The sequence below is a fragment of the Cavia porcellus genome, unplaced genomic scaffold (genome assembly GCF_034190915.1).
Source record: "Cavia porcellus strain 051 isolate PalLab524CR breed Dunkin Hartley unplaced genomic scaffold, mCavPor4.1 scaffold_16, whole genome shotgun sequence".
NCBI classification, from domain to species: domain Eukaryota; kingdom Metazoa; phylum Chordata; class Mammalia; order Rodentia; family Caviidae; genus Cavia; species Cavia porcellus.
The window spans coordinates 40,934,327-40,950,855 of record NW_026947499.1 but is presented as its reverse complement, the minus strand read 5'-3'; the positions used below and the strand labels follow the sequence as shown (position 1 = coordinate 40,950,855).

Below are 16,529 nucleotides of genomic sequence, written 5' to 3'. Positions count from 1 at the left end.
CACAAAAGCTTTTAAGAGTGTCCTTCTTCCCTGAGATCAGAAACATTCCAGAGAGAGCCTGTTCCCTCAGCCTGTGTCCTGAAGATGATATAGATCCATACCCCGTCAACCCACAATGGACATATTGCATGTACAAGATGAATCCGCCCTTGTCTGCCACTGAGATTTAGAGGACACTTTGATTATCACAGCACAACCTAGCCCATCCTGCTGGGTACATAGGCTACTACTAGAACCTGGACTCCCAAATCTGAGTCATCAGGTTAATTCTATTCTTAGTCTTGATGTTAGTTATCTATTTCTGCATAACTAATTACCCCACAATTTAGCAGCTTAAAGCAACACACGTTTATTATCTCAGTTTCTGTGTATCAGGAGTCTGGGCAGGGCTTAACTGGGTGCTCTGCCTCAGGGTTTCTCACAAGACTTCAATCTGGGTGTCAGTCACAGCTGGGATCTCATCTTGATGACAGTAGGGGAAGGACAGACTTTCAAACTCACCTGAAGCTGGCAGCATTCTGGTCTTTGTGGGCTGCTGGATAGAAGGCCTCAAGTCCTGGCTAGAGCATTCCTGGATTCTGTACCATGTAGATTCCTTAATGGGCACACTGAGATGGTGATGGAGACAGTCTACTAGTAAGACAGATGTCACACTGTTTTGGCACTTAGTCATACAAGTGGCATCCATCACTGTTAGTCTATTCATTAGAAGCAAATCATGTTCTCGGGGAAAGAGATTTCTCAAAGGAGGCAGGGGCACTGTAGGTCATGGTAACAGTCGCTTCCCCAAATTGTTTTCAAAGGAAATGGTCACTGAATGGCAGTTACTAAAAACCTGTCCAGATCTAACTAACCCACCAACCATGATAGCTGGATTAAGTTCACCATCCATACATTCCCATAATGTTCTGTGGACTTATAGTTTGTTTTAAACCTCTATGCTTCTAGACAAGAGTGCACATTGTTCTCTCTCTGACCTATTGCTACAACCTGAGTTCTGGTAAGCTATCTTAAGGTTTGCCTGCAGGCATGGACAATTGTAGTCATTCCTTCTGAGGAAAGAAGTTAGTAGGAGTAGTTACAAGAAACTGGCAGAACGCTGAAATGTGCAAGCCAAAAAGGACACACCAGAGATCACTGTGTCCTTGATTATTTTCTCTGCTCAGCTCTCGGCCAGCTCCCGCCCCCATCCTTTTCCATGGCCTTCCACACCTTGGACTGTGCTGTCTGCATATAAGATGATCTTTTATCAACCAGCTACTGTTGCATAATAAACAATCCTGAAGTCTCAGGGACTCATAAAAATACACATCTGCTTCTCATTCACCTTTGGGCAGCTTCGCTGGAGCAGCTCCTTGTTCCAGACACGAGTTCTGCAGGTCACCAGGGTAGCTCTACCAGAGGTGCATTCTACTTATGGAAATGATGAGTTGCAGGAGGATAATTGACCATCCAAGCACTCTTCCAGTCTTTCCAAGAATCATGTCTATTCATTTCTCACTCACTGAAGCAAGTCACATGAAAGAGATCAAAAAGAAGAGATGAGGAATAACCATAAGTCTACAGCTAGAATGGGGTGTATACTATTTCTACTACAAGGAATAACATTTTGAGCCCCAGAACTCCACGGCACACACTTTAACACCGCCTCCCCCAACATGTTGAGATTTCAAGACTAGTACTAGTACTGACACCAGAAGCAGGGATGTAAGCAGGTGTACGGCAGGCTTCTGCTTCCAGTGGCACAGGAGAGACATTTAAAGAGAGAAAACTAGGAACAGTGTACTTGCAGGTGAATGGGACAGGGAGGTGAGGCTCCAGAGAGGATTTGGAAGCAGGAGAGGAACAATGGATCCTTCCTTTTTCTGAGTCCTGAAAGGGGATTTAGGATCTGGACTGGTTTTTCCCAGTATAGGACACACCCACCAGCAGGAGGCTCAGGAAGCAAAGCAGGGAGGGGGCATCACTGGGCTCAATCTCTGAGTTAGCCCTTGGGTCTGTTTTTTCCAGTGATTGTGCGATAATCAGAGAAAGACTCCTCCATGCTAGCCAGCTATAACACTATATTGATCTCCCTTGTAGTGGACCTTAAACTCTTTCAGGTTAAGTTTGTCTTCTATATTTGGGGGATAGTACAGGTTTCCTGTTTACTTTGGTGATATAAATCTTCCTTTTAAATAAATACATTAAGTAAACAGTTAATTTCAAGAATATTAAACAAACACTATTTTGGGTGGTAGGTAGATACAGCGGAAAGAGACTGAGCATGCATATTAGCATCTGGTAACCACTGATAGTGTGGAAAGAGGAGAATAGAGTTTGATGCAGGCAGTCTGGCTTCCAATCTACTTATGCTTTTAATGAGTAGTACTAGGGATAAAATCCAGGGTCTCTGCACTATACCTCCAGCACTGTTTTATTTGTTTGTTTTTTGAGAGGGTCTCACCCAGTCATTAAGTTGCCCAGGTTGGGCTAGAACCTGCAATCCTCCTGCCTCAGCCTCCCAGAGTGCCGGGATTACAGGTGTTAACCACCATACCCAGATGGCAGGTTACTTCCGTAGCTTCTCTGAGCCCTAGTGTCTTCCTGGATCAAGTGAGAGGTTTGCAGGCTGTTGTTACATTGCAAGTAATGTTGACAAAATAATTGACACACAGCAAGTGTTCAGTAAATGGCAGGAACTCATTTGTTCTATCTCCCACCTTCTCTTTCTCTTCAAAAGAGATGGAGACCTTAAGGGGACTCTTTGTCTTCCAGTGGCCCTAGGATAGGCAGGTACCAGGGTCCAAGCAGACTCAGTTCAAATTAGTATCTTTGCTTCCTTCTCTACCCTCAAAAGAATCTCTTACTTACACAATCAGTCTTCATTAGCCTCACAATTAAAAGCGACCTGGCAAGTTAGACTCTAGACCAACTGGGGAAGTTCAGGACTCTGGGTGCAGTGCGATGACACTTTGGAGGGGTCTTAAGACCCTGTGATGATCTCTAATTCAGACTTAGTGAGGCCTCGGAAAATTTAAACACGATGTCCTAAGCACACCATACTCTTACACAAATCAATTCCTCCCCACACTTTGGGCTACATCCCAGCCCTTTTAAAAATATTTTCTTATTTTCAGATACAGTTTCCCTAACCTGTTAACTTTTCCAGGCTGGCCTCAAACTTGTGACTCCTGCCTCAGCCTCCGAGAGTCCTTATTTCTTAAGTTTCTTAAGAAATTTCTTAAAAGGAGTTTTAATTATTCTCTTGTCAGCGACAGAAGATAGAAGTCAATTCCCTTGGACTTTGGAGTTTGTGCAAATAACATTAAACTGTTAAAAGTTTTAAAATGTGCTGTAATATGTTTTAACCTTGTTTTGAAACTTTTTCAATTTTTAAAATATAGCCCTCGACAGCCATGGAGTTCAGACGCCTCTAGCCTCCTCTTCCATCCTCTCAAGAGCCTCCGAGGTAGATCAGCTCAGACTGGAAAACCGGGACTGGACACAAAAGTGGCTACTCCTCGTTTGTTTTTTTTTTTTTTTTTTTTCAGAGGCAATAAATTCCAGGACGGTTGAGTCCAAAGAACACCGCGAGTGATGCGAGGGTCTCTGTGCGTACTACCAGGGCGCGCGCGGGTGGTGGTGGTGGTGGCCGCGGCGGTGGCGCGAAGGGGAGGAAGTATGTGTGTGAATGAAAGAACACAGGTACCTTAGGCCTGGCTCAGCGGCCCTGCCACCCTACACCAAGACGCCGAGATGATAAAAATAACAGTGATAAACCCTGATGGAGCACTGAGGCCGTACCTGCCAAGCCCTCAGTGCGATGTCACTTTTTTAGAGGAAAGAGGTCCTATTAGGTCTTCCTTTTCCAGAAGAGAAAACTGAGGCAGGAGAGATTAAACAACCTCTCCAAATTAACAGGCGTGCTTACGAAAGAAGCCGAACTCCAAAACCCTCCATCAGAAGGAAAGAGAAGAAGTGAGAGGACTAGAGGCGGGCAAGAGGGTGGCAGACGGAGGTGAGCGCAGCCAGCACGCCCCAGCTCCTGGCCTCTTTCTCCCTCTCGCCCCGGCCTCAGCAGCGCCCCGACTCCTCCCCAAATTTGGCCTGGGCGGGGAGACGGGCGGGCGCTGGGGGCGCTCCCGGCGCTTGGCCTTTCCCTGCAGGGTCCCCCACCGCCTCCCGTGGTCCCTCCCCCGGCTCGGGCTCCTGACATCACGGCCCGGGAGGCGGGCTCGCGAAGGAGGGGGCCGTGGGGAGGAGGCTCTGCGCCGCCGCCAGGGAGGAGGGAGGGCGCGCAGTCCCGGCCCAGAGCTTCAAAACAGCCCGGCGGCCTCGCCTCGCGCCCAGCCCGTGAATCTGTCTGTCCGGCCGCCCGCGCCGCCGACAGCGCCCGGTGAGTTGGGGGCATGCCCGGGGGATGCACGCAGGGCGCGGAGTGGCGTCGGAGCACCGGCAGCGTGCGCTAGGGACGCCACTGTGCTCTTTGGGGACCCAGGGAGACCTTGGGATTGTGGGGGGCAGGGAAGGGCCGAGGCGCCGTCTATGCTGCAGACCCCAGTTTCTGCTCCCAGCCTCTGGGGCGCAGCCCGGCTCTCCTGTGGACGCCACGCCCGCGCGTCCGGGATTCCACTTCGCCGCCCCCGGTCAGCTTCCTTCGCCTTTTGCGCTCAGGCTGGCGGGAAAAGTTTGGGGAGGAGTCAGGGCGACTCCCCTCGCCCCGCCAGCCGCAGGCCGGGTGCCCTCGGAGTACCAGGGAGGGAGCTCCCTGTCACGTATGGGACCCAGAGCCCCCGCTGCCAGGTTCTCGCAGACCTGAGCTGGCAGAGCGGTTGCGCCCAGGTTCGTGCGCGGGTCGTGGCGGGCTGCGCACCCCACTCCACCCGGCCTGCGTCTCCAGTACGCCCCCCAGCGGTAAGGAGCAACTTCCTAGGGTCCGCAGCCGTTGCGCGCCTGTGTGTGGGATGCTGCTAGAGTGACACTTCTCCCCACCCCTACTCTGGTGTGAGCTTGAGGAGCTTTCATGGGGAGCGCCTCACCTAAGGATTGCAGCCTATGGGAGGACAGAGATCGAGGTGTGGCCGAAAGGCCCTCCTGAATTCCAGGTATCACAGTACACTTCAGTCCTGTCTTCAGGGTCTTGCTAGAGCACTGACAATTGGACCAAGGGAGACCCATAGGACAAAGCCTTCCCTCCAGCCCAGAATGAAATGAACCTACTTTGGAACGAAGTTGATAGCTAGGGCTTATTGTCTTTCACAAATTGTGTGCATTTGTGTGCTGATATTGTCACTACCTTTGAGTGAGGGTCTGGGAGAAAGATTTAAGAAGCCTCCAGCCCAAACAACTTCACTTTTTTTTTTTTTTTTGGTACTGGTTATCAAACTCATGATCTTGAGCTTGCCAGGCAGGTGCTTATGCCACTGAGCTAAATCCCAGGCTAAAAACTCCACTTTTATAAGGCACCTGGAATTGACAGATCCATAGACAGAAATCAGAATGGTGGTTGCCAGGGACTGGGGATTGGTGGGAATGGAAGAATTATTGTTTAAAGGGTACAGAGTTGTTGTTGTGAAAGGTGAAAAAAGTATGGGGTACAGGTATTAGGGGTGGTTACACAACACTGTGAGTGTATTTCACACCATTGAATTGTACACTTACAAATGGTTAAAATCATAACTATATTTTCGCATGATAGGAGAAAAGGAAAAGAAAAAAGATGTGTCCAGCTACCTCTGTCCATCAGTCTGAATCAGTTAGAGAAATCCCAGGACCAGGCACTGACCATCTTCTGGAATTTTGCGTCCAGATCTGGAAGAGAAGAGTCTGAGAAGGGACAGGTCCCTTAGAGAGAATGCATGCGGTAGGGAGGCAGGCAGAGGTGTGCAAAGGGCCGTACCTGCTCCTTCTCCCTCCTCCCTGTGAGCTTCACCCTGAAGTGTGCCCTGCACGTTCCCCTGTTGCAGATGGGGCAATCTAGGCCAGAGAAGCCAAGTTGGTTATCCAAGGCCATGGTGCAAGAGCTAAAGAGCAAGAGGCAGGCTTGGAAACTCCACCTGCCTCCCTCTAAACCCCTTTTTTGATTTGGAGAGGCCTTGGTGGGGGTAGGGAGGACCCTTCAGGGAAAAGGATGCAGATGCCTGTGGGGGCCTTGGCTGATAGCTGCACGGATGGGGCAGAAAGGTGCTGAACCTGCTTTCCCACTGACGGTTTTGGATCTCCCCGCCTCTATCTTGATTTGGGGAATTGGAAGTTAGGTGGGGAGCAGAGAACAGGCCTCACAGCCTGGAGCCTCTTTTGTCCCTGTAATGGGGAATTTAAATTTGCCTGCAATCCAGGGGAGGTGGCTGAGGTGGCAGGGAAGGGCATGGCCAGGCGGGAACAGTGGTGTGAAGAGGTGGAGCTTGGCTGTCGCTGCCCCACCCAGAGGGCAGACCCCTCTCAGGCTGGTACACACATGCGCACGTGCACACACACACACACACACACACACACACCCGAGGAAGGGCACCTAGAATTCTGTTCTCAGCCTCCCTCTAGAGTCTTTATGGTAGGAACACACAGATTCCATTTCCCAGCCATGGGGAGGATGGGGCAGTTCTGTGGCCCGGGCCCACAAAGACGCTCCCTTGGCCTTGCTCCACCCTGCACCCTCCTGGGTCCATGGAGCTCAGCAAAGGCCACTTCTTTGTCCCAGTGAACTCTGACAGACAGACATGACCAGAAAGGGAAATCTGCTGGGACAAAAATTATATACTTTCCAGACCAGACAGGATGGCTTGGGACTTCTGGCAGGGTGCGAGATAGACTTGAAAGCCACCTCTTAGCGGACCAGGGAATTGTGTATGTGTTGCTCCCTGTGGCTGATGTCCAGCTCAGTGGCCACGTGGGGCCTCTGGCACAGGCTTCCATGGCTAAGTGGGGGGTGGGCATCTGCAGCCATTGAGGCTCCAGAGTGAAGGTGGTGGTTACCGGAGGTGAGGGGGTCCTAGAGATCCCTAAAGTAGTAGTGAGTGCACGTGGGTGACGGCTTAGGAACGCAGGCAGCTGGAACGGGGGAAGAGGGCAGCTGGCAGAGTAGAAGGAAGTGGAGCTTTACTCTGCCAGGCTTTGGCTTGTCCAGGGAAGGAATGGGATAGGTGTGAGGGTGGCGAGAAGAGGAGGTTCCCCTCTTTGCCCCAGGAGTGGTGATTTGTCTTCTTCCACAAGTTACCCAAAGAATACAATTTCGGCGGGATGTGTCTGGCTCTTGTTAGGGCCAGGCTGAGGGGGAGTCTAAAAATAGGAGGCAAGGCTGCCACCCAGCGAGAGTGCAGGCTGGTAACCTGATGCCTGAGGGAGGCTGACCATGTGACGACTGCATCAACACCGGGACTGCCCTGTTCCACAGTCACTGGGGCTCCTCCAGCCAGTCAATCCTAGGACAGACTTTTGGAAGGGGTGTAAAGTTTAATAGCTAGGGACAGGAAGGTGGAGTGATTTATCTGAGGCTGCCAAGTAAGTCAACAGCAGGTTCAAGCCTAGATTGAATGTAGGGACTTAACCGGTTGAGTTCAATGGCTGGGGAATGGTTAGAGGGATTCCAGCCATGTGCCCTGGGTCAGGGACCCATGGGACATGTGTCATCTTTCTAGGATGCTGCATTTCCATGCTTACATCCTGATGAGAGAGCTGTGCTCAAACGGTAATTCACTTCCCACGGAGCAGCAAGTGACTCCAGGGGCACAGCTGTTGGGTTCTGGCAGACTCTGGGGAAGTTGGTTCGTCTTAGGGCAGGATGTAAAGAAAAAGGGAACTGGATGATGAATCCCTCCTTCCTTCCCTTCAGAGATGCTGTTGGTATCTCTGTTACTGAGTAGTTGTTGGACAGAAAAATTGAATTTCTGGACCCTTACTTTCCTTAGGAAGCTGAGCTTCTGGTCATGTGTGAGGGACCGAGGAACAAGAGGAGGCCGATTCAGACCCTGACCCCCCTGGGCAGGCTGAGAGACATCAGCTTCCCCTAGGACCTTGGGTCCAGAGAGGTCCCTGGGGTGCTATTTAACATTAATATGTCCTTCGAAATCTAGGATACAGAATAGTTGTCGCCCTTCAGAATGTACAGATGGACACACTTAGTCCCTCACATCAGACTGCTCACAGCCTAAAATCAAGTAAGGTTTTGTGATAGCAAGTCCTTAATTAAGGCTTTTTTGCTGGTATGCTAATCACAAAGTTCTCTAGTGAACTATCTTTCCTGAAAAGGAAATTAATAAAACAATTTTGCAGTGAGTAAATATGACTCCAGTTTATCTCATTAATCTTATTCTAGTGTTTCCCAAATAAGTGTTATCGTGGGTGGTACCCAAGATAATTCTAAAACATCTGCAGCTGAACATAAAAACAAAAGAAATTAATTATATGTATTTTCTTGGTTGGTGTTTGAAAAAATATGTCAATAGCACACAGAGCCACAGTTTCACAGATACTGTTGCTTTGGGTGAAATGAAAGTTGATGTTGTAAACTTTAAAACATTTTTTAAAAAATTAAAGAGCTTAGTTAATAAGCACAGATGGGGCTTGTGCTTGGCAAAATCTTAGTACCAGTGTGAATATCTTTAGGAGAGGGCTGTCTGATGGGGACTAGGAGGGACATATTTCATATTTTTAATGACAAGATTAATCTGGGAACATCTGGGAGCTCCTCATCCACTTCTCTTTCTGTACAGAGGCCCCAGACTGAAACCTGCCACTTAACTTCCACAGGAGTCCCTTCATCTTTTATGATGGTCATCCCTCCACCCTGTGGCCTTTAGTGGTTGGTCTGAGGATCAGAAGAGATGATATATTGATGTCTGTGGAAGTGGCTTGAGATGCTTGTGGTTTACTTGAACCAAAGCAAAGCTGGAGGAGAGGCTGCCTGCCCACTTTCATCTTGATGGCTGTTATAAAGCAACTTTGTGTAGTGAGCTGCTACAATTTAAAGGGGGATTTCCCTGTCTTCAAAAGGTTCTGATGAGGAGGACAGATCCAAGAGATGTGATTTCAGGGAGGCCTGCAGTGTGGTGGCTTGCAAGGGTTTCCTGAAGCCCTGCAGGCCTGGAGCTGTGCTTGGGAGAGTCCTTAGTATTCTCCTAACAGCATGGTTCTGGGGAGGAACCATAGTCTTTTTCATTTTTATTGGTACCAGGGATGGAACTCACGACCGCCTGCTAGCAAGGCAGGTACTTATGCCGCTGAGCTAAATCCCCAGCCCCACCATAGTCATTTTGCAGAATAGTTTACAAAGTATAGCTGGATGTGGAGGTGCATACCTGTAATCCCAGCACTCTGGGGAGGTTGAGCAGAAGGCCTGAAAATTTGAGTCCAGTCGGGCAGCTTAGAGATTTATCAAAACCCTGTCTCAACATAAAAAATAAAGAGGGCAGGGGATGTAGCTCAGTGTGCAGGCCTTGGGTTCAGTCCCCAGTACTGCAAAAAAGAAGAAGGAAGAGGAGGAGGAGAAGGTGAAGGTGAAGAAAGTATATCTATATGTGCCAGTATTGGAATAACTTTATGGCATTACTGAATTAAGAAAACACAGTTTTGAAAACTATATGTGAAAAATGTGCTATTTGTATAAAAACAAACAAGAGAAATCTCACTGTGTGCTTCTCGTATGCATTTTGTTTATCTGAGGAGCAGTGCCTGGAAGGATGCATCCAAATAGATACATTCTGGAGAGGAGGAGAGAATGGAGCTGTTGAGGTTGCTGGAGTGCCAGGCCTCTAGTCTTAACAAAGAGAATGCACTGCAAGTCACCTCTGTGTCCCGATAATGAGGGAGTCTTGCAGCTTTCCAGGAGCAATGGTGGTTGCGGTGCGGGGTTAGGTGTGACTGTGGAGAGCTTTAGATGGTGAACTTGGCGGTGGAGCGGTAGATGGATTGTGTGGCAAAGTCCCTGTAGACACAGACTGTTAAAAGAACCATTGTGGAAATCCGGTTATGGCCACTGAACTGGGGAAGTGTCCTTCAGCCCCGTGGGATGACTCTGTGTCCTCCTTGGAACAGTACATTGTGGACACCTAGTGGGCATAGTGGGTGTCCACTGTGAGTGCTATATACAGATATTGATCATGGTTTGGAGAAGAGGGGGCAATTGTGAGTTCCTTGGGACAGGAACTGGGGCAGTCCTGAAATCCAGGGAAAAGTGTGTCGGGCTGACCCCCTGAGCTTTGAAGAGAATCTGGAGGCAGGTAAAGATCTGGGCCTCACACTGTGTTTCAGGTTGATGTTTTAGGGTAGAAGGAAATAGCTGTGATTTACCAGTGCCATCTGAAGTAATAATCATGCCACTGCTGCCATTAGAGCATTTATAGAGTGCAGAGCAATTTCCCAGGCCACTTGCATTACCTTGTTGACCTCATTTCATGAGAGGACCAACCCTATGAGGTAGAGAGGTTCTTCTCCCTGTTCTGGAGATGTGATTAAAATCCCACCATTTGCAAGTGGCCAGGGTGGGTTTGAATCTGAGGCTTCTGAGCTCATTTGGCTACACTCCCTCTTACACCTGTAAAAACTTAACACCTGCCTTCTCTTCTGGAAATAATCCTGGTCTTTTGGGTCTAAAATGTTCCGTTGCTAGATAAGTTCTGGTGGGCATCCTGGATGTGCTTCTTCCAAAGTCCGTGGTCTCGGTTCTTGAAGGTCCTTAAGGGCATAATATGAACCCCTCTTTCTCCTGCTCCTTCTCACTATTATAAACACATTTAGATAATCAGATGATATGATCTCTTTTTGAGCCAAAGACAGCAAGGAAACCACATTGCATTGTTCTACTGATGTGGAAAGTGCTGAAATCTACGCTGGTGGCTGGGAGTCTGTGAACCTGGGGGAGGCCGTGGGGAGAAGAGGATCTGAGCAAGTCCTCCTGTCCTCAGTGTAGTCCTTATATAAATGCCATCAACATCCATTGGTGGCTTATGCTAGAAGCCAGAGGCAACTCTCTGCCTCTTTCATGCAAACCTTCGGTATTTCTGGATTCCATCCCTTGTCTTCACGCACTATCTTGGCCCCAGACACTGCCATCTTTTGCCCTGACAAACTGACTGTTTCATGGTCTTCCTGTTGCCTCTGACCCTGCACGCCACTTTTTGTAGGCACCTGAAGGATCCTGCAGAGAAGCAAAGATGACCTGGTCTCTTTTCGTCCAACTCACTTAAAGACTTCAGTAGTTTTGCTCCTAAAACAACAAAAACTTCAGACCTTGCGTGGTGTGTCTTTGGCTAGTGGCCCATCAGACTCACATGGGAGTCCTGATAAAAAGTGACTCTATGTCCCCACCTGGAAAGAATGACAGTGGCCTCCCAGGAGGCTGGGGCCAGTGCTCAAGTAGTTTGGCAGGTTCCCCCAGTGCTGTTGGGGCGCTGGTGTAGCTGGTGTAGCTCGTTCTCCTGGCTCATCTTGTCACTCTCTCCTCTGCTTCTTGCTCAAGTTCCCTGGCCCGACTTAGTTGCAGCTTGATCCTCTCTCACCACATCTCCCTGCTCTTCCCTTTTCCCCTTTCCTTCTACACTCCCTGCCTCTGTCTGTGCACTGCATTCTCGTTAACCTTTCAGGTTCACACCATTTCTCCAGGGAAGCTTCTAACCCTCATCAGGTCAGATCAGTCCTTGGCCATTAATTCTCCTGGCATTTGTTTAAGTGTGGCAAGGGCTGGCACGTGCAGGAGCCAGATGTCTACCTGCTGAATTCCCGGGTGCACCCCCACAGGTGTCAGAGCACCCCAGCCAGAGTTGCAGCAGGGTGGCAGAGTTGCGGAAGGGAGGCTCCATGTCTTGGGTGCCTTGCTGGAGCCTGTGGGCGCCCTTGCTGCCTCCCCCCCCTGCAGTTGGCTCTGCTGGCATTGTGTCAGGCCTCAGGCGGCATGGTCTGAATCTTTACATCAAGGCGAGGGGGCTGGAGTGGGCACAGTCACTTAGGTCAGAGCCAGAAAGAGGCTTCGTCTTTGGCACACCAGAACAGGGCCCATACACCTGGAGGTGTTTGGAGATGATTGCTGTTGCATACAGGCAATGTTAAAGACTGTTGTTACATACACATTTTAAAGCATATTACTTAAAAGACTAATACTTGGCATGTGGTGCTGACTTTTCCATCTGCAGTATAGTATACATTTACAAATGAATCAATGGAGGCTTAATGTGTTTTAAAGACGAGCGCAGGCAGTGGGTGGTACAGGAATAGGTAGAGGGAAAAGAAACTCTTTAACAGTACTCAGTGGACAGTGGTGTGCCCCGGCCAGGCCTCTGTTGCTGGATGTGCACTTGTTTCCCCAGCTGTAGCTTCCCCACTCTCCAGAAATTGTGACAGTGTCCATTGAGGACACTGTGTATGTAGCTGAGGACACTGGAGAATGAGCCCAGATGCTGGGCCTCAGAGTGGGGTAAAGGAGGCTGTCAGGAACGCACCATCGGCTCAGGCTGAGGCCCCCTCTGTAAGTGCACACCTCCCTGGCGTCTTCTCGCCTCACCCTGCCACTCTCACTTCCTTCTACTTTGCACTGAAGAGCTCCCTCAGAAGTCCCAGCACAGGATGCCCATTCCATGCCCTGCCCTGGGTCACCCAACCTCAGCTGGCACCACACAGGGACTGATCTGTGGCTTTGCTGCTTGAGTCCAACCCCTTCCCTACCCAGAAGGCAGCAGGTCCGGTTGGCAGATGTGATTTGTCCTGGGTTTCCCTGTGATGGGATAAGCTGGTTGGATGAAACAAAAGACAAGGAGGAAGAGTTAAAGGAATGTTTCGCCTTCGCCAGTTCCCTCTCCTGGAATGTATTGTTTTTCTTGTGCATGAGGATGCAGCTTGAGAATAACGCTGCATCTCTCACTCTAGTCTAAAGAGAGGTGCAGCCTGGCAACTTGTATTTCATTTTGTGCATAGTATATGTAAATACATAACTATATAAGCTGTAATTCATGAATTTAAGGGAGCAGTTGCTTACAGTATGTCATTTAAGGGCCAGTGGAAGGGCTGATCCGGGGGAGGCTGACTTGGCAGTTTACTGCAATCACCTGGCATATTTGAATACTGTATATGCCATCCACCCCATATCCACAGATTCTGCATGTGGGGATCCAGTCAGCCTCGGGTCAAAAATTGCACCTGCACTGAACATCTACACACTTCTTGTTACTACTCCCTAAGCAAGACAGCATAACCACTATTTTCATAACAGTTATGTTGCATTAGGGATTGTAACTCATCCAGAGAGGATGGAAAGTATACAGGAAGATGACTGTCCTGTACTATTTTAGAGAAAGTCCTTGAGTGTCCTCAGATTTTGGTATCTTTGGGAGTCCTGGAAGCCATCCCCAGTGGATTCCAAGGGTCAGCTGTATTTGAGATTGCTCCTCCCAGGTTGTGATTTATTTAAGTCATCTGGGGTGAGGCCCTAATGGCGCATTCTTGGGTCCCGGTTCCTCTCCAGCCCTTGTCTGGCTATCCGCTCATTGGGCCCATGACATCACTGTGTTTGCGGTGACTTTCCTCCTTTGCCTCTGTAGGAAAGGTGGTAGTAAAGGGCAGGACTACTCCAATCCCAAGTGTGTCACTTATGGGTCGTGTGGCCCTGGGCAAGCTACTGACATTTGCTGCCCCGCAGTTTTCTCATCTAGAAAGCATGGATTGAAGTGACCTCAGAGATTCCAGTTGGGATGGTGTCTCCAGTGCCTTGATTTCCTCAGTTTCCTTTATCCTTTTGGGGTCCTTCATGCTCCATTCAGCAGGAGCCTGCATACAAACCAGGCAGGGCCAAAATCAAAAAGGTCCTTAATTTGCTACACAAAGTTGGTTTAAGTCCCGTGCTCCTTCTTTGGGGAACCCCAGGCCCCCCACTGTGCTTTGTCCTCTGGGGGACTCAGCTCCTACAGAGCCAAGATCCCAGTCTGCTGCCCACTTGCCTTTGAAACTGATCCACTGGATCCTGGCCTGAGTCCCTGCCTACCTTCCTCATTGGTCCCTTCAGCTTTAAAGCAGAAGATTGTGGACTCAGATTATTCCTCTTTCTGCGTATAAAAGCCCACTCATCTCTAGAACTGGAGGACCAGGGTGCCGAGGGGGAGGAGGACACTGTGCCTCCTCTGTGAGATCCCCTTATCGTAGGAGGGTCTCCCTGCGCTCTACGCACCTCCTGAAGCCTCTGGAGGGGTGAGGCTTTTCCTGGGGAGGCCAGGCAGGGGGAAAAGGGCACACCTGACACATCACCATGCTTTGGTTGCTTTGGTTCATAGACAATTCCTGTGTACCAGGCCCTTGTGCAAGGCAAGGGGACACAGCAATAACCAATCAAATAAAAATCCTCACCCTCAGAGTGTAGAGACAAGACAGCAAGACAGACTAAATTGAGATAAATAAGAAAATGACACGCTATTTAGTGATGTGAAGAAAATAAAATGGAAGAGATGAGGGCAGGCAGCTCGTTTAGGTTGGAGAATTCAGGAAAGCTTCTCTGAGGAGGTGACTTTGGAGTTGAGGCCAAATAGAGTACATGGAGCTGGCCCCTACAAGAATCAGAGAACATTCTGAACACAGGCCTGGTCCACCTGAGGAAAGCAGCCAAGCTTGCTTGTTAAGGAGAAGAAAGGGACACTGGTTTAGGACCCTGAACATCCTGACAGTTCATCTGAGCTCTCCGTGGAAGGTAGGCCTGGTTGGTCCATGTATTAACGTTCTTCAATAGCAGCCATCTACAGAACCTGCACACTTTCGTATTACTTGCAGAGCATATTAAGGGGCAGGGTGGCAAATGGGGACACACAGTTCCATCTCCAGGGGCATCCTGGGAAGTGGGAAGCTGGCAGCGTCCTGGGCTCTGGGGGTAGGAGATCAGTTTTAGGTGTGGCATGGCCTTGGAGTGGGCAGAGTGGAGGGGGGTTCGGGTTCAGGTCAGACCCTTCCTCTTGAGATGCCTACTCCTGATTCATGGGTCCCCTTGCCACTCACCAGGGGCAGGAGAGCACACAGGTCATTATGCCTTTGTGGTGTTCATCCCAGTTTTGAAACATCAGCCTCCAGTGAGCTCAGGGATTCCTTGTTTTTAAAATATTTTTTTAATAAGCCATTTAAGGTGCTTGAGTCATTGTGTTTGAGTACATTCACACACCCAGTCAATTTTAGAACATGTTCATCACTTAAAAGAAACCTTCTCCCTTTAGATCGCATCTATTTACCCAGCCTCATCAGCTCCAATCCACTACTGATTCACTTTCTGACTTCATGAATTTGCCTAATTCTGGACATTTCTGTAAATGAAATCACATAATACATAGCCTTCAGTGTCTGGTTTCTTTCACTAAACATCATATTTTCAAACTTTATCTATATTGGAGCGGGTTTTGTTCTTTTTGTGACTGAATGATATTAAATGATATAGATCCATACATTTCATTTAACTGTTCCTCTCTTGATGGACATGTGCGTTGTGAATAGTGCTGCTGTAAATGCTCGTGTGCAGGTTCTTCTCATGGTGTATGCTTTTCTTCCCTCGGGGATGTGCTTGGGAGGAACTGCTGAATCCGACCATCGCTCGATGCTTACTCGGGCAGCTGCCACACTGTTTCCCACAGTGGTCACACCCATTTTATGAGCTCCCCTCACGATACAGGCGCATAGCATCGTTTCACAACTTTCTAAAGCGCTTTTGGAAGTCCTCTTTTGTGAGTGCCTTTAGTTTATTGTTGCTGCCTAGATGTCCTGAACTGATTCAAAATGTGGGCCTTTCATGGTCATTTTTTGGACTCTGAAGAAGAGCCAGAGATCCAGGTACCAGATGCAGTGTATCAGTTGGATGAGGACACACTAATGTTTTTATAAGTCTGCCTTTCCATTGGATGGCAGTGGGCAACAACATCCATCATTTTATTTTTAACGCACCTCGTAAAGATGCTCAGGAGAGAGGACTTCCAGAACTGCTTTAGAAAGTGGCAGGAACTGTGAGATAAGTGTGTTCAAAGAGAGGCAGAGTATTTTGAAGGGATTCATAGCAAGATGTCTTTCACTGTAATTTTTTTTAATTTAAAAAGCACTGTATTTTGTCTAACACCCATTACACATTCCCCCAAGCAGTGCCTGGGGTTCTGATTCCTCTGTGTCCCTGGAGTTTAATTTCATGCCCAGCCCTGTCCTGGTTTTCTGTCTTAGGAAGCTTCCCTGGGACATTGCTATAGGTCTGGAACAGGTCGCTGGGGCCAAGCCTCTTAGGTCCCAGCTGAGCTCCACTCAAAAGTTCTGGATCAGGCTGGGCCGGGGTGAATGGCGGAGGGAGGGGGAGGGAACACAGGGCACATGTTCTGGGAACCCCTGGGCAGGGACTTCCCGAAGACAGAATTGGAATCTGTGGAAGAGAGAGGCCGGGATAGGGCTGTTTTCTAGGGGGTGGGAATCATAATGCTGGAGCCAGTGTGGATGGCTCTGTCCTCCAGGGACATTAAATCCCTTGGTGAGAAAGGGATTCCCTTTCACTGCCTTCACCTCTTCTGGTTCCATCAACTGGAAAGTCTTGGCTGAGGCTGACATGGTGAATGCCTCTC

At 49.1% G+C, this 16,529-nt stretch overlaps 1 protein-coding gene across 1 annotated transcript in view; it reads left to right on the top strand.

Annotated features, from left to right (window-relative positions):
- The first annotated feature begins 4,192 nt into the window (after nt 1-4,192).
- Emp2 (epithelial membrane protein 2) overlaps nt 4,193-16,529 on the top strand; it is a 41,320-nt gene continuing 28,983 nt past the window's right edge. Inside the window, exon 1 of the mRNA XM_003477751.5 lies at nt 4,193-4,378. The gene's annotated coding sequence lies outside the window, so the exon portion shown is untranslated. The remainder of the gene's footprint in view (nt 4,379-16,529) is intronic.